A 19,419-nucleotide genomic window follows, 5' to 3' on the forward strand; every position below is an offset into this window, starting at 1 on the left:
GTTCTTGACCGGTGTAAGCACTACTTAGCAACAACTAAAACATCAGTGTGTTATCAACATTATTCTCATGCTAAATCCAAAGCACAGCACTATACCAGCTACTAGAAAGAAAATTAACTCTATCCCAGCTGAAACCAGGACATATGGCTTCTCAGGACAGAACAGTATTTAGTAAGGTTTGCCGGATGTTTTAAATGAAAAATATACACTCCTGCACATAGGGCAGGATAGGCAGAGCTTCCAAGGAGAAGGTATGATTTCTTGTAGTACTGAGTGAAGGCTTTCGTCTCCTGTCTCTTACCCTCTGTGCAATTACTTCCGTCAAGAGACTTTCTTTATTTGCTAGATTGCAGCAGCTTCCAACTTTTGGATTTTGGATGTTGTTCGAGGAGTTTAACTCTCCACATAAAGGATACCTTAGTGTCTAATAGAACTTAAAGCACCTTGCTCTAGGCACCTGCAACAGACATAAAGCTGTGACTAGCTCAGGTGACTTGAATCCATTACTAGATCTGTCCTGCAGCAATTAGTAAAGGGGGAGTTTTCTTAGCAAAGACAGCAGATTGCTATGTACATAATACAGATCCTATTGATTACAAGGATCGAAGATGACCAGTGCATGCTAACCCCCTGCTGATTCTAGCCCCAGCTTCCTCCAGTTTCATAACATGTATGCTGGAAATTACAGAACAAAGCTCCACTCTTACTCTGTATCTATCCCTTCTATAAGCCATAAGATTTAGCTGACCTTTTCCATTCATGGGTGGCAAGCATCCAGCTGTCCATCTCAGATCCATAGTTTGTTTTATGTGACATGGGTAAATGCGTGCTAAGAGAATCTTAATCTCAGAGGATGAGTCATTACTAACAGTTGTCTCAACAAAAGCTTAGCAAGGACTAGAGATTTATTACTGGACTGCATTGCTGACTTCATTAGAAGAGATGCATGAACTTCTTACAAGCTTGTAATCTATGTGCAGTAAAACCAAGGCACTAGGAATTACTTTGCTATGTGGCAGAGCTTCAGAATATCATGATCATGGAAGTCTATTTTATTAAAAGATTCAGGGTACCTTGGATGTTTATGAAAAATAAATCAGATCAGCAAACTCCTTTTGAGAATCCAGTAGCAAAATGCATGTGTAACAAAAAGTCAGATGTTTCTTTGCCTAAATTGTAATTCCCCTGATATATGCTTGGACTTGTACATGCAGGTCCTTAACTTCAGGCCACTCCATTCCTGCTGAGATGCAGCACAAACTATCTCAGTGTTGGGTTAATGGAACCTATAGACTTTTTGAAACATGGATAGCGTTTGCTGTTATCTGCCTGAAGTATACTGTGCAGACAGGCTTTCCCTGTGGGTAGCCATCCTCCATTAAATAAAAAGCGTTTTGACATGTCTATACTCTACGGTATTTTATATTTATAACTATTTCGTCATTTCGTTGAAAATAACCCTGGAACACACTCCTCAAAATTCTGTTTCCTGTCAGCCAGTAAAATCACCTAATTGTCTGATAATTTGAGATATTTTACCACATATATTTCCCCTTCATCAAGGTTTAATTCTGTTAGGCTCCACTTACACATTTCTGACTAATTGGACAGGATGTCCTAATAGTCAAACTTCTGCAGAACTCAAGGTATAATTTAGGTCTGGAAAAAGGCTGCTTAATCTCAATTTGTGATTCATTAAAATACAGGAATTTTGAAATCTTGCTTAATATCCCCTTTCAATCTTTTCATCAGATACCACAAAATTAATCAAAGAGGAGGTTTTTTCATATTGTTAGTAAGTCTATATAGAAAGATTCAGAGAGACACTGGTGCAACTGTATGCTAAGGTAGTATGATCCATTCTAGATCCCCACAACAGAAGAGGAGATGAGAGTCAACAATTACAGTAGTTCATGTGAATGTTTCAGTTCTGTGGAGTGAGGCTTTATAGTCACTGGAGCTTCAGCAGTGGTTGAGTAAAGGAGATTCTCTGTATTGCCTCTTTTGTGTCTTCAAGTCTTGCATCTTGTACATCCAGCTGTGCTGCCAAGATTCTGACATAGAGGTACCTTGGGCTTTTTATGCTGATGTTGAAAGCAATGCTGGAAATCTGTGAAAGAAAATGCAATACAACTGAAAAACAGTGCTATGTCATGTTGCAGTAGTGTGATCCCACATGGGGTTGGAGGCAAGAGAAAGAAGCTGTTAAGCTTACTATTGTACTTTGGGCTGAACAAATAAAACTAGCCTGTCCACTCAAAGCAAGGTAGTCAACATTACAAAACCTGATGAAACATTTGCCTCAAATGAGACATTGCAGAATGAGATCACCATTGTTTGTGGAGGAACTTACAAAAAGGTTGGAAGTCATTTACCCCAGACTTTCAAAGGTATATAGATAGCTACTCTTGCTAACTTCAGTGAAAGCTGAGCTCTGTGCCCTTTGTGTTCTGTCAATCACATATTGCCAAAAGGACTATTGGGATACCAAGTTTTATAAGCTAGCCTAATAAGCCATATATGTACAAGTTAACTCATATGTTTGTGTCTATGAAAATGGGAGCTGGCAGAATAAAAGGACCAAATAGGAAAGGTATTTCATTTGAGGAGCAGATAAGAACATAGCATTGTTGTGTTTCACTGCTCAGCATGTAAAACATCTTTTTAATTCCTTTATGTCTTGGGTGTCCTTGTGGCTAAAGATCTGACATTCACAAAATTTTATTAGACAAGTCCATGCTAGTAAAATGTTCCTTTTTAGTACTGTATACTGTAATTCAGTGTTTCCATTTGTTTTGGCAGCTGGCATAATAGAATAATTTCTACTGTGATGTCCTCCAGTTGTCCTCTGCTGAAATCTAAGCTATCGTGCTGAGGGGCAGAATAGAAAAGGTAATTTTCAGATAGACTCATCTCAGGAAACCTTAGACAAAACTGCTTTGGGTGTAGAATATATGCTTGGCAGACTTGTAACCTCAAAACTTAGTTGTATTTCACAATGAATAAATCAGTTATTTCTATTTGTGATGTATTGCTGTATTTAAATATATGAAAAGTAATTTTTATAATATTGATCTCTTTCTAGGTAAAATGAGACATTACTTCAACCTTCAGTATACTGTGTATGTATGTCTTCCTTTGTGTGTGTGTTTGCATGTACATATGCACTCTCTCTCTCTCTTTCCCTCCCCACATACACACACACAATGTGATTGTTCAGCCTGTAAACAAAGAAATGCAGATCTGCCATTTTGATGCATACATTGGTTTAATTTAGTTGTAACTGTCATTTGGTGTTCTGGGGTGATTTTGGAAATTAAAATGAAAAGTTCATAACATTTTATAAGAGCATAAGGGCTTTTTAAATTATTATTTTAGGAATAGGACAACATTGCTGCTAGTATTATTACTGAATGAAGGCCAAGGCATGAAAAAGTGTTGAATAGATAGCTTTGGAGATAGGGAGCCTTTGCGTTTCTAGACATGAGATTATACTTCCCGCATAACCGCCATTTCATATTGCTGAAATCTGCTCCATCACCACAAACCACATCAGAGTCCTTCCTTACCTTCTTTTGTAAAACTATGCTTATGTTTCAGAGTTCAGAGATCCAAGGAAACCCACTGAGATATTCTTGTCTTTTTAATATGGGGAGCACTCAAGGACTATGTTGATGCGCTATCAATATAAACCCTAGATTAGACGGAATTCTCTTTCATGCTTCTGTCTTTTTTTTTTTTTTTTAATCATCACACTCATTATTCAGGATAGCATTTTTGTCAATTTATTGGAATGCATAGGTATTCCAGGTCAAACAAAGTAGGGACAAACACACAGATTATTTCTGGCAACGATGCTAAAATGTTATTTTTAATATTTAGTAGTTTAAAGGTTGTTCTTTCCTTCCGGGCCTCACACAACAAAGATTTTGTAACACCTCATGGCTTCAAAAGACATGGTGAATTTATATAAGTATGAAGGACTTTGAATCAGACTCCAAGGCCCCCTGTGAACAATTATGAGTCTCTTCATTCCTGTGGATTTGGTGGCAGGTTGTTTGCAAGCATCTGAGTCCTCTGCAGGCAAACAGATATTGCTTATACCACATACAGTATTACTATTGTAACTTGTCCACATAACGATGACCATTTGTGTTTCAACTCCACCACTTCTTAACTTTACTCCTTTTATTTTATTCATTTTTGGTTTTAATGAGATTTTTGTCAGAGTGCCTTCCCAAAAAGATGAAAGGTGGGCATTTGTCATGTCTAAAATATGGTGTTTGCGGGTTCACATCCCCAGATATTGCCTACAAGAGGCAGTCCAGGAAAAAGTGTAGTGAAGCCTAGAAGTTGCTCATAGAACCGTTAGAGCAAAAGCGTACTCTTCAAGTGATCAGATTAGCGCACATAGTTTGGGAAGTAGCTAACAGAGTTCCAATGCACTTCTTGTCACATGGTAATGTAGAGAAAATGTATTTGTGTCGTACTGTGCAGACTGCAGTTAGTGCTGCTGTCAAGTTGCATTGCTGTGTGCAGATTACTGGTCTTTTTTGCTAAACATTTTTTAACACACATTATGCTCCTTCAATACACTACACTCACTCAGAAAAAGCATGCTAATTTCATTCCTAGAGTATACTGGGTTTTTTTCAAGTTCCTTTTAATGGAATGCAGGAGAAAAGAACAATTTCAACTAAGTAGAAAGTATAAAGGATGAGGCTCAATTTAGCATATAAATGAAAAATTCATCAATAAAACAAGTCCGTTTAACAGGATTCCTGGAAGCAAGAAAAATGTGGATTATTTGACAAAGCTACATTTCTGTTTTCTAATTAATTACACAGAGCATTTATGTTTGGGTTTGTTTTTTTTTTTTTTTACTTTTTTGAAAGATCCATGTTGAAAGAGCCATTGTTTTTTCAATGAGCAGAATCTAAGCAGAGTAGATATCTTCATGTCTTTTCTTTTAGAAAATGAAATAGCTTTGAAATCTCAGAACTTAAGTGGCACTGTGACACTGAGAGATCAGAGGTAGCTTCTGATGGTACCAAAGTAAAAGACAGAGCCAGGACACTCCCTATGGTGCAAAAGAAGGGAACTTCTCCATCTGATGCGCAGAAGGTACCTCAAGTACCCAGCCTCAGACCCTGGCCTCTCATCACCAAAGTCTCAAGCAAAACTGTAGTTTATACCCTACTTTGAACATTCTCACAGCTTTCATGGCTATACAGTGGGTGCAAAAGAGGTGAGAAAAGAGTGCAAAAACTTTCCTCTATTTGTTCCTGGTGTAGTAACTACCTGCTTTGACTTTTCACTAGGATTAATGCAACTAAACAGGATCATTTTACCACCTGGTTCTCCATGTGATTTTGTGTATGAACTGTCAAAGCTTTTTTTCCTGATTTTTAGAAGTGTGCAGGATTTTTTTCTTTCTATTTATTCCTTAGCTTTGAGCTTTTACAATCAAAAGCAGAAAACATAGATAAGTGCAGAGAAGATGCATTACACACAGGATCAGAAGTATGTGAAATTTGGAATAAACCTTTAGCCAAGAATTATTTCAAACAAATTGCACATAGCAGGTATAGCTGAGTAATAAAACGTTGCTTGTAAAGGGGAATGCGTGTGACCCCATTTTGCGTCCAAACCCTCACAAAGGCATGCTGGAAGAAATGCTGCCAGCCAGCCATGTAAACTGATACTCACATATTGTACAAAAGGACAAATGCCAGATATTTGGAGGGAAAATGTTTCCTAGGCACAAATAGAGGTAGAAAATATAAACTGAAAAAAGGTGTATTGAATGAAGTATTCATCGTGGAGTAATTGTCCAATGTGACTGTGACTGCTGGCTGTCTTTGTTACTTCAGGCTATTTCTGCTACGCCTGCAGATAGATATAGACACTGTCTAAAGGGGTTGGTAAACTTGCTACCACATAAAGTTTTCTCTCATGTATTCTAAATGGCAACAAGATAAGCACATTGAGTTTATTTTCAATTTTGAAGTTTGATAGAGACAACCAAATCAAGAAAGCAACCAACAGAGAAGCAGACATGTAGTCAACAGTTTTTGTCTTAGCCCAATAAAGTATGAAGGGCAAAATTCAAAAGGGAGAAAGATTTGTGAACATTTATGAAGTGGTGAGGTCATGCTTATACTTCCTTGTTTTCACAACATGCACTTTGAATGTCTCCATAAATTTGAGTCTGCCCTTACAGAACTGATGGCTAAAAGAGATTTGCACCAAAAGCTCTAGATTTATGCTTATCAATTGCTGAACCCAGAAGCACTGAAAGATTTGCTGTTGTAGTTTGACTTGAATGGTTGTGTCAGTTCCCATCAATACAACTAATGTTTGTGCACTGTGAGCTGCGGCATGAGCAAGAATAAAGAACATTTTTTACTGGGGCTATCTGAAAACCATTATTGTGGAGCAGGCAAGAAAGGACAGCTGTTACCTCTCATAGAGAACTTCTGTTACTGTGCACCCATGTCATGGGACAAGGAACTCCCCTAAATTTGTTTTCTTGAGCATAATCAGTGGCACAGAGGCATAGGGGAATAGTGCAAGAATGGGGGAATGAATGTGCAGGGACCTCGGCTCTATCTCTGCCAGACCATTGACAATCAGAGATGAGTGAAATCACCACTTGCTGGGCGGCTCTTCTGTTTCCATATGGGGTATTTGGTGGGTTTGCATGAAGCCAGGAAAAGGCAGAGACATTCATCAGGGTGTATGTCAGCTCCATGCTATGGAAAGAGACATCCTGAAGTGTTAGAAGCTTACGGTATCTGCTGATGTGTAGATCTGGATGTGATCCTTGTTTCCGTTCCATTGCACACAAATCAGATTAAAGTTGAAATGTAACCAGTATGGAATGAACACTAAATAGCAGATTTTGACTCTGCTAATCTGAGATTAGTCAACTGGTCTGTTGTGTTCCCCCAGCCTCCGGTAATTGAGGTGGTTTATTTTAGCTTTTGGATATTCAGTATCCTTAAAAGCCATGCAGCCATTTTCTCTAGTTATCTGTTATAAACCATACAACAGTGATGACAACAGTGACTCTAGCAAGCTGCCTTTGGACAGCAGCTGAAATGAGGCTGATGTACATCTGTACTTCAGATCATCAGGGCCTAGACTCTGTAAAAGGCTCAGTAATCGCAGTGGGAACTGAGAGTATTTCAGAGGACGAAGACCTCTGGGAATATGAATTAAGATAGCATTCACCACCCTACTATTCACTATTGAGTACAATGAAAAGTGTAGCAACAAATTTTAATTGATTTTAAAAAGGTACAGATGATACAGTTTTCATCTGAATTACTTTTACTGACTTTCTACCAGAGTAAACTTACTTACTGATTCTTTACTGGCATTCACCCAGTATGCAGAAATTATCACTAATTAGACAGACACAAGAGACTGACCTTGCTGTTATTCACAGAGCAATCTCTACTCCGTTTAAGCAACATATTACAAGAGGTGTGTGTGGAGCTGAACCAGTGTATCCCGATTGCAGTAATGTGGTCAAAGCTAGCTACTCTGAGCTGTGTACAATACCTAGACTTTGTGAAACATGCTGTTTAGTGGACAAGCACGTTGATGAATTTCCAGAAACTACTGCAATATTTTTCGTTAAAAATGTAACGGACAGTGGACAAAGTAACTTTGGGGAAAGAGCACTGAATTGGATGATGGGGCAAACTTGGACTCAGTCCAAAGATCCATCTCCAATATACATGGTGAACTTAGGTAAAAGATTATGTCCTGCACATGTCTTAGTTTGCACATGCTAACTTTTCCTTTTGAAGAGCTTGGAAAAATACTTGGCTCCATAAGAGGTAGGTATATTTTATATTGGGAATTGAGCAAATACATGACACTTTGTACAATTTGAGCTACAGACTGTTTTTCTTCATTTCTAGGGTTTGATTTTTTTTTTTTTATTCTGATGGCTAATATGTAAAAATGTTATTTCTTTTTTTATTTTTTAACTTCAACTTAGTATCAACTTAACATTGACTATTTTTTTTTCATTATGTATAGGTCACAGCTTAAAGATTTTTTTATTTTTCTGTCTATAAGGTGGAATGGTCTAGTTTAATTAGAGGTGAAACTTAGAGAGAGAGCCTTTCTCAGAGCTGAGTGATTAAATGCTTTGAATTTCTCAGGCATGTGCTGCCCTTTAGAAGGAGTGCATACTGTCTTAATGAAGACCAGGATGCTAGAGCATACTATGAAGACTTTTTCCTCATCACAGACGAAGTCCTTCATGCAAAAGTCTGAAGCCAATATACAGCCAGGAAGTATGTTTTAGGTGTAATTATTTCAAACTTTGCCTCTTTGTCAGAAAAAATATGGCTCTTGCCTTTAGTACATTTAGTACCTTAATGCATTTACAACTGCTTATGAACATTCAGTGTTCCACAGTGACACCTGAGCAATAATAAATCAGTCATTTGAAATGTCACTAGTGGGTGGATTAGTAGGCATTAAAGAAGAGTTCATGTCCTTGCAGGTGTGAGAGTTTATGAAGGAAATGTTATATATGCTTGCGCCATTCTTGTCCTCTTTCCTTGCAATCTCAGCCACTGTTGGAGGCAAGGTACTGAGCTAAATTAAACTGTGCTGTGACCTAGTGCTGCTACTCTCGGTTTCATTGTTATGTTCCAGGTGTCACCACAGAGATGGTTATAGACAGCCATGTATTCATGCTGCTTGTTAACATTGATTTGGGAGCCCACCAGCCACTGTGCATAGCACAGTACAGTGCTGTGTCTGAATTAATAAGCCGTGCTAAATTCAATGGGCAAAGAGCCACACTGATGTGGCTGCACAGTTTCCAGACTGAAGCTGGGTCATGATCCACCAGATTGAGCACTGGCAGAGCTAACATGTGATTGTCTGCATCCATTCATCTGCATTGTTTCTCTCTTAGCAAACTGAGGAAGACAGTACTGGATCAGCAATGCTTGGTTTACATTTGGAAGGTTCTTTTTCTAAACATGATGCATTGGAAATGCTTATTTCCTCTGTCTCCCCCCTTTCAAAAGAAAAAAAAAAAAAAGGTTCTGCATAATCCTGAAAACCCATGTAAATACATCAAATACTCTGCTGTTTTTCCATAAGATGTCTGAGATGCCAGATCTAGATCAAGATGAATTATTATAACAGGAGGGTTGTATATGATGATCTAAGGGTATAAATGGGGTGCAAATAAAGGTACAAATTAGCATGCAATGTGGTTGAAAAAGGCTGGGCATCTTTTGGCACATAAACCCTTCATCAGTTTGGATAGCTGTTTCTATTTCTGAGCTGGCAATAATTCATCTGCCCAAAAATGTATCTGTTTCCGTAAAACTATGAGCTGGTCCAAGATGAAATCATAATATCTTTAATTATTTTCAAAGTGTACCTGGGTCAGGGATGACTTTAAGAATAACCTCTGTCTTCTCACTATCCATACAACAACATGCAGCCCCTTTAAATGTGCTTCTTTAATTTGTAATTACAAATGACAGCAGAAATTAATAAACTTGCACTTTTTCATAAAACTTCTCGAAGCCACTGTATTTAATTTTTAAGGAGAAAGCAATGCTTGTATTTTAAGAATATTCAAAACTTTTTGTGCAGAATAAGCCTGTCTTCACATAACATAATACCAGCTGTTTTCACCTAAAATACAGCAGTCTAGGGTACTAGCCTTCTAGGGCAATTTACATAAGCCAAACAAGTTTGTTTTGGATACTGGGAATGGAATTTGCTAATTCATGCATAACCCACAGAAATCTTGCCTCTTCCCACCACTGCCTGATGAAAGATAAAACACTTTTATTCAGATCTGTAGATAATGACCAGTTGTATAGATTTAGGTGAGTACTTCTGTCTTGAATCTGCTGGTATTCCAATTAATTTGCATCAGCTGGGTTCAGCTGTGTTCTTATAATCACTTTGTGTTCAACAGTTCTATTCACTGGATCCAGTCACAGAAATATTGGCATTTTATAGAAGTCTTCAAGAAACAAATGACACACAAGCACCTGCATTTGCACCCACCCTTGATAGAGACATGGTACATCATTTATGTGAACTGAGACTGCACACTTTCCTTATCCTGCACCCAATTCTGACATGATCTGACAGCATGAGTGAAGCCTGCTAATGACAACCAATGATCATACATCACTTCACTATATTACTTTATGTAGGTGGAAAGATAGGTGTAATGCAACAGAACTGATAGGGCAATATTCTTTGTAGTACTAGTTACCCATGGGATTGGTGTGAACTAAACCTGCTATCAAAAAGCAATGCCCCATAGACTTAGCTGATCTAGGAGATGTCACTGGGGTAAGTTCAACCCTGTTTAACTCCACTGTTTCCCATGTTTTTTTTTTTTTCTTAATTCATGTCTGTTAGAAAAGGTGCATGCTTTTCTCAAGTCATCCTTATTAAACAGAGAATATATGTGGGTCAAATAGTTCATGAACACAGATCCCCATTACATGAAGGGATAGAAAAAGAGACTGCTTCTTTATCTGTTAAATATTACTGTGGAGATTTTTTCTTAAGGAAAATTCCCCTTTTCACAGGAAGAATGAATTATTGTGGTCACACTTCTAGGAATCTGACTGTTACAAAGTTTTCATGTGGAATGTGAAACTGTCAAATATAGGAACAAAATGCCTATAATTCCAGTCTTACAGGGAATAACTGATGCCTTCTGTGGTGAAGCAGAATGATTGGCTTCATAGTATGGTTATAATGTAGAGAGGCCTTTATTAAATCAAGGACATAGTGACATTCACAAATCTACCAGTAGGGGCTAGCACGCGACTCATGGAATAAACACATCAAGAAAAAATTAATAAATTGTCTCACAGAAAAGAGCATGTGGTGGAATTACCCCAAGGGACCTAAATATAGCGTTCTACCAGATGGACTGCAGGAGAAACACCATCTGATTAGAACAATGTAGTTTTTTCTATATGACTGTTGCTGTGTGTGGACTTGTCCATGCTGGAGTTTTTTTACATATTTCCCACTAGCTTGTTTAGGAAAGTCCTTCCTTATGCATTTCTGTTTCCCCTCTTTGTTTCTTCAAAGCTCACTGCTTTGAAAAGCTTAGGGAGAACTTCATTAAATTTAATAGAGCAGTTGCAACAGAGGGGAAAAGAAAAATTAACCGCTGAAGTATGCTGGCTTGTTTTGGTTTGTTCTTTCTTTGTGATTAGTGTCACTGTCAAATAAAATTGAATTTCTCAGATATGAATACTGGCATCCTTCTGGCTTTTCTCTCTCTTCCAAAGCCCACTGGACAAACAGTAGTGATAGATTATAGTCTTCTTCAAGGGAGCCTGAGAGCTTTCTTCATAAGAGTTCAAATCTCTGTCCAAAAGCACACTGTGCAGGCTACCCACAGTTCTTTCTGTGGTGGCATTATAACAAATATGTTTTAATTGAAGTGTTCAAATTTGCAACCTGCTAATCTTTAAATGTATTCAGCACTACACAAAACAAGTGCAGAAAATTGCATACTTACTCTTATCATTAAATTTGACTCTGCCTAAGTTATTGGACTAAATGAGCTGGATTTAATCTAATCTTTCAAGTTCCCGGAACTTCTGCTCAGAACATGAGAGTGTTTATCATGCATAATTGTTTCTCTTTTGTAGTGCTCTTCATTACCTCTGTTTGCATTCTGCTTTTTACATGGTCTAGATTCCCTTTTAAGTATCAAAATTAATTTCAACAAGGCAGGAAAGCAGCAGTAAGAAATATGTTTTTGTTTTGTGATACCTGCTTATACAAGCCTTAATTCTTTATAAAAATCTATCAGTGAAATCAATAGAAGCCCTTGGTATGCAGAAAATTAGACACCCCAAACCCTTGTGTTTTTTTGAAGCCGTTTGTGTTTGAAGGACTAAAATTTTGTTGCTGCTGCTTGGATATTCATGGACATTGAGAGCTCTTCTGTGTTGTCTGGTCCAGCAATCATCCACCTCTCAACCTCCAGTTAACTGCATTTGGCTTCAATCGGCACAGTCCCCTGAAGTGCTCCCCACAAAGTGTGAGATTGCTGGTGCTTGCACTCGGACAGCCCAGCCAGGTACTGGCTAGTGCAAAGCTCACAGGGCTGCTGCAGGCACTGTGGTTTGCAGGCACCATGGGTTACCAGCCATGATGATTGCTCCAGTTTAATGCTTTGGGTTTAGTTTGTTTTTAAATGCTCGAATGTTACATGGCTTGTTTTAATTAAAATGCTTGCACAGTGAGGAAAATTCACCCTTTGGCACTAGATTACTCTCAGAGATACTATAAAAGTAAATAGCATTAATCTTCTCCAGTGAGGGGAGTTGTACAATTAACATCCTAAAAACCAGAGCTGAAGACCAGAAGTCAATGGCAAGCAGTTCTGCACTGGTGAAGTTCAGTATGTGTAACAGTTTTGCAGGAGGCTCTTCTTTAACTATGAGAACTGGAGAGTATTTTGCTCAGCAGCAGGTTGTGGTGTTGGAGTGTTGATCCTGGGGAGCAGAGGTCTCTGCTAATTCTGCAACTCTGTTGCAGAAGAAAATGAAAACAGTTCTAAGCATACATACCTGCCTCCAAGTTTGTGGCTGGGCCACTGTTGCTCTGGTTGTCATTGCCACACTATAGTACTTTTTCCTGTTGGAAGAAAATATTTTTGAGTTTGATTTGGACTTTCATTTAACTATAAAACATAGATATGTGCAGTCTGAATTCATATAGAGTCATGATACACAATTTGTAGTAAATCTTTCTTGAATAGACAAGAAGCTGCAGAATGAATCCTAATAATGCACATTACTACAATCATTACATATACTCTCAAAAGAAGGAAACGGGAAAAGGGTGATTGTCGAGTTGAATTGAAGCTTCCACTCATTGGTGTGATATTCAGAACTTCAACACTCAGATGAATTGAGATACCTGGGACTTCTAACATGGGTGCTTGATTCCTACTGGAGCTAGTGGGAGCTGAACATGCTCATGTGCAGAAGACCTTCTTTTAGTAGACCTGATCATGCAAACAATAATGAGCTCTGGCCATTAAAGCTGAAATTTATGACAGGCTTTGCTAGATTTGAAGTTGAGAAATAGAAAGTGTGTGTGTTTTGCATATGGAAGTGCAAGACTTTAAGTCTCTTTTTCTTTTTAATCCTATATATACTGTCCTGGTTTCAGCTGGGATAGAGTTAATTTTCATCTTGGTAGCCGGTATGGGGCTGTGTTTTGGGTTTAGGATGAGAACAATGTCGATGATGTTTTGGTTCTTGCTAAGTAGTGCTAAGCTGTCTCTAAATAGGTGCTAAGTGGTGCTCACACTGGTCAAGGACTTTTCAGCTTCCCCTGCTCTGCCGGGGGCACAAGAAGCTGGGAGGGGGCACAGCCAGGGGGAGGGCTGGCCCAGACTGGCCCAAGGGCTATTCCATACCATATGACATCATGCTCAGTATATGTAAGCTGGGGGAAGAAGAAGGAAGGGGGGACGGGGGACAGGGGACGGGGGACAGGGGACAGGGACATTGGGCATGATGGTGTTTGTCCTCCTAAGTAACTATTACGCGTGATGGAGCCCTGCTTTCCTGGGGATGGCTGAACACCTGCCTGCCGATGGGAAGTAGTGAATGAATTCCTTGTTTTGTTTTGTTTGCGTGCACGGTTTTTGCTTTGCCTATTTAACTGTTCTAATTTATTTTACTTCAATTATTAAACTGTTCTTATCTCAACCCACGAGTTTTCTCCCTTTTACCCTTCTGATTCTTCCCCCATCCCACTGGTGGGGAGTGAGCGAGCGGCTGCGTGGTGCTTAGTTGCTGGCTGGGGTTAAACCACGACAGTACTCACCCCTAAATTGAAAGGAGTGGTAAGCATTTGTCATCTCTGAAAAGTGTGGGAGACAGCAGGTATAAGTTCTTTGGGGTACAATGGTATAATTCCACTGAAGAGAAATATTCAAATCTAAAACAGTAGAAAATACATGGTATTCCAAAGACAACCTTATTGTGCCTTAATGTAAAGTCTGAATAATTTCTTTCTGTCTTTTAAATATGTAAAACCTTTAAAAATTTAAAAATGACATTTCTTTTTGCCACCAATAAATATAGATACTTTGCTGTTGTTTTCTTTTTGTTCATTTTTTTTTTTCTAAGTCTTCTGAGTCCTTCTCCTTTCTCAAAAGCAATATCATAGCAAACATTCCGGAGAATGTTTTGGTGGTGCCTGGTTATAAGACACAAAATCACAAAGCAACTGCTTTGAATATATAATTCATCCAGGTTTTCTGATCTAGAGACTTTAATAGCTTGCTACAGAAACTAAAAGGAAACTTATAGCTGTGTGGGTTGTAGGTGAGAATTAACTTTCTTGACATAGAAGATGAAATATAAAATCTATCCTAGAAATGTATAGTTAGAAAATTTTAAAATTAGCTGTAATTTAATAAAGTACACTTGTGTCTCTTTTACAGAATCAAATATTTTAAAAATTAATTTCACATTACAGGTATGAATATTTTCCTGACATGGTTTGTTCTGTTATACGTGGTATGACTCAAGAAACTTCTACATGCATCAGTTCTTGAGTTTGTGATTATGTATGGCACACTATTGTAACAAGGCTGCTTTTGAGAATGCTCTGGGAGCTTGTCTAGTTTTTTCCTTTTTTTTTTTTCTTTCTTTCTTTCTTTTTTAAAATAAGTGACTTCTGTGAACTTGGATTCTGTGAAAAACTCAGTTCTAGTGCTTAGCTAAAGTAGTCTAAGCTTGATAGAGATCCTGTAGAAAGGTATCTGCTATCAACTACCTTCTATGAAATGAGAATCAATTTCTGGGATAATTCTGCTTATATTTCCCCTTTGTTCTGTTCTTCACAAAATCTATAGATACTTTAAGAAAAAATTTCACTGGAAAAAATATTACCTGAATTTTGCCCAAAATTTTGCTTAGAAATATCCTAACTAGCCATGTGTATACCACATGTGTCTGGAACAAGAGGAGGCCCTGAACTTCGTTTAATCGGGCACTGTTCAGCTGATTAACAGCTGAACAGAGCTACTTCTAGCTCATGAGATTATTGATCCAAATTAGAAATGTTCTTGTCGATTTTCAGTTCCTCTTGACCTATGTAAATTCCCAATCAGTCACCTAGAGGTGAAAGGTTCCTTACCTAGTTAGAACTGCCTGTTGACATCAGTTAATCGGTATGAGGACCTTTAACCAGGTCACTGTGAAGGTTACCATAATGAATATTCATGAGTATCAATGTAAATCGAACCCTGCAAAACATGAGTGGGAAGACCCTTAAAGAAGTTGCAATTAGCTGTACCATCCATCATTTTTTAGATCAACATTACATGGATCATGGTTTAATTCATTGCTATTCTCTGTCCTGTCTCTCAAAGTCTCCAGTTACAGATACCTAGAGATAGACTGGACACCTCCTGCGATAATTAATTTTTCTTTTAAGGACCATGTATTACCCTTCAGGTTTAAATTTTATGAGGGTGGCTGCAATCCCTCTAATGATTGATATCAAGTTCCTCACAGTTGCAATGGGTTAAGAAAGAGTAACATGAGCAAATATAAATGATGGTTATAGCCAGTGAGTGTATTACAAGCTCACCTTCAAGCAATGAACAGGGTATTAAGGAAAAAATGTTCACTAGACTATGCCGTAGGCTCATCTAGGCAGCTTTCCCTTAATTTTTCAGTTCTAACCTATTCTCCAAATTATGTCCTTTGACTAACAAAAAGTAGTATGAGAGAGGGGAGGAAGTGTCTGCCACAATTCCTTTGTGAAGTTTTTCTTGGATTAGTTTGTCAGAATGACGAAGTTCAGACAGAGTATAGGCTCTTCTGCAGATGGGGAGATAAACAAAACATCTGTAGGATTTCCACTGAAATAAATGTCACCAGTTGCCTGATGGAATTTAATCTGCTTGATAAATGATAATTGTAACTGTGAGGCAATTTATAAGCTCCTGTGATTGCAGATAAGAAAGAGTTAATGGAATGATCACTTTTTCTCTCCACCTTCATTGCTTCCCTCACTGTGATTAGTGACAGCTAATTAGTGGCAGCTCTCCTAAAAGACTGCAGCCCAGCCACAAAGGGACAGCCTGGCACTTGGCCAGAGAAATATCTCAGGCAGGAGAAGATTAGAGCTACATATTTTCATATTTTTCTGTGAGAGATGATGGGAGACAGAGAAATTAAGAGCAGCATTTAGCTGCCTGTTCCAGACCCCTTAGACTGCCCCTGTAGAAAAGCCCAGGTTTGGATTCTCTCTTTCACCCCTAGGGCTGGAGGTAACAATACCAACACAAACGAAGTAAACATCACATGGGAGAAAACTTGAAAACTGTGCATGGATTTAGAGGCTTTTGTGATTTTTTTTTTTTTTTTTTTTAACCCAGAAGCAGGGAGATCAGAGAAAGCTGCAGAGATGATAATTTTTTTTAATTTTTAGATGCTGCTATGGGAGATGTGGACACCAGGGGGTGCAATGACCACTGTCTGAATCGCTGAGGACTCCAAGATGCAATTACATCCTCTCTCTATGTAGGTTAAACAGAAGAGGGATTATTCTGTGAGATGTGTTGTAACGAAACACTGTCTGTAATAATTGTGTTGCCAACAATACACTTAGAAAACTTAATTTCTTATTATACAACTTCAAGCATACTCTTCTGAGTATTTGGCAACATGAGTGGGACTGAAAACCCAGGAGAACTGAGAGACATTCTGAAACTGCATAGTCAATTCCTACACCTAAATTGTTTGCAGCATTGCCTCTGTAATTGTTCACGGCAGAACTAAGCTATGCAGTGGAACTGCTGAAAACATGCATGTGGATAGAATAAAATTAATTGTAAAAGGTTTTTAAATATATGTTAATATTTAATATTATAGGATTATTCCCCAGTCTTGTGCTAATTTTGCTGAAGTGAGAAATCCTTTCACATTATTGTCAAGATGCAGCTTTCCATGCAAAATCAATTCTGATGATAACACTAGCACTTAGCTGATCTCAGAAGGCTGTTCCATTGTGTTTGTGAAGTCAATCCCTTATTACTTGTCTATAGAAATTCATATATGATATGTTGAAAAGCTTGCAGATAAATAGCTCAGTGTACATCATTGCATCTCTTATGGAAATTGCTGTGATCATTTAGATGTAATAGATTTGGGACTTTTTAGTTAGCAACAGAGTTTCTGCAGAATAAATGAAAGAAAAATATTGATAGGTAAACTTGGTTCAGCAAAATGAGAAGAATAGTGTAAAACGTTTATAATAAAGCAAGGCTGTTCAATTAAAAACCTAATAGTAAAGAACATATCTCTTTGTGGAAAAATCCACAAAACAAACCAAAGAGAAATTCAACAGTAAATGCTGACAGATAAATTAAGTAATAAATGGGTTGAAAGGATTTGTGTTACTTATCTTGATCTAAAGAAGCAAGTACATAATTGTAATTGACCACAGTTTAACCCATTTGCAGTTCACTGTTCAGTGAACATTTTTAAGATACGTAATTTCAGTTGTAAAAGTGAAATGAGATAAATGTGATACAGTTTGCCTTAGTGATATCTGAAGCATAAAATGTCTGTCTTCAACCTATAACCTCTTAAAAATAGAGCTAATGTAAGTGAACATGGTGCCATTCATTAGCATGTCAATGGTGATTCTCTAACACCGTGCCATTAAATTACTGTGGTGATAATTGAGACATTAAAAAAAGACAGATGCTAGGTCTGTTTCTAGGTTCTTATAATCCTTTAGCAATTAAATTTCAATGAGCTAATGTAACACAGCTATAGCAAAAATTAACAATTGGGAATATTTTTCTGTAAGATTGCCTTTGTCTAAATGAGTTAATATTTTTAAAGGGCCAAATTTTCAGTGCAGACTCTGCTTGGTTGATGTGATTTCAGTATTGTTAAATGGGCCAAAGGCTGGCCTAAAGGGGCTGATCAGGGTTCTCATAACAGGGATGAATGGGACATGGGTGGGGAAGGTTGTTAGATGCTGTAGATTCAGTGTATTCTCTGCTTGAAAAGCATGGGAAGTGGGAGAATGTGCCAGGGCTAAACCCTCAGTTTAACAGAAGGTTCAACTGAAAGCAAGCAGGAACAGAGAGGTAGAGACAGAACAGAGGTTTTCAGTTTGTGTCACTGTAGAGTGAAAGTGATGGAGAGGTGGTGTGGACCCTGCCCCTGTCAGTCCTGCTCTCTAGCAGTAACGACAAACTGGCCACCCTGGTAATATGCCAATGGCTGACAAACTAGAGCTGGCTGAAGGGGTCCTTGCTTGGGAAAAGCTGCTCCATCAGGTTCTGCACATGTGGGAGCGGGGCAGGACTGATGAACAAAAGTCCTACAGCAAAAGCAAAACAAGCAGATGTGAATCCCATTGACTCTCTGGAATCTGAATATTTTGTTTGAGTAATTTCATAAATTCTTATTTTCATCATGTATTTAGAGGATTATTTTCCTTTCCCACTTCTGGCCTTCTACACTGTGACATAATACTCAAAATTTTCCATATTTAGTAGCATCCAGGACAGGGGCTACTAAGTACCAACTTTGTTTTCTCAGCTGGGTCAGTGTCTCTCTCCTTTGCCTTGTAATGAACCAGGCTGATGTATTGACACAGAGCCACTGAATGCTGTAGTGCAAATATGTTATAGTTAGAAGCACTGACTGCTAGCTAAAACCACCTGCTGTCGATGCTGCTGGCCCCGGCCATCTCTATTGGCTTCCAAATTCTTTCCCAAATGGTGCCGGGAATCTAAATGATGGCTATGATGTTCAGGGAACTGAAAACCATGCAACACGGTGTGCAGTGCAACACATCATTGTGTCCTACGACAGCTTCTCATGTAAATCTCATGCAACTGTCAAACCTTGTGGCATATACTTTGGTTTATAGGCAAACCTGCCTGTGTCTGAATGGTAAAGAAAATTATAGAGAATGTCCTATTTCTTTCTCAGTCATGTTTGATCGTGGAGCACCAGCTATACTTGCTAAGGTCTAAACCCAACATGGATAACCTCTTTTGTCTCCCTATGATCTTGTAGAATCTTGGGGCAGGTAAATTCCAGGAACTTTCCAGGGAAATGGACAGGGCAGGACTGGAGGAAAAGGCAGCAGGATCTCTTCCCCAATCCCCTTTCCTCCCAGGTAACCTGCCAAATGCTGGATTTGCTTATTAGAGGCTACTAATGACATTGTATTTGAGGGCTAGTTGCAATCCACACATCGGGAAAAGCTAGGATTTCTTTCCCTTCACTGGAATGTTTGCTTTATCATACAAGACACACTGAGTAAAGCCGATATTTCCCAGGTCACTCAGAAGTGGCAGTGGTCTATCAGATGTCTGTG

Source organism: Platalea leucorodia, assembly GCF_965183815.1.
Source record: "Platalea leucorodia genome assembly, chromosome: 10".
In the NCBI taxonomy this organism is placed as follows: domain Eukaryota; kingdom Metazoa; phylum Chordata; class Aves; order Pelecaniformes; family Threskiornithidae; genus Platalea; species Platalea leucorodia.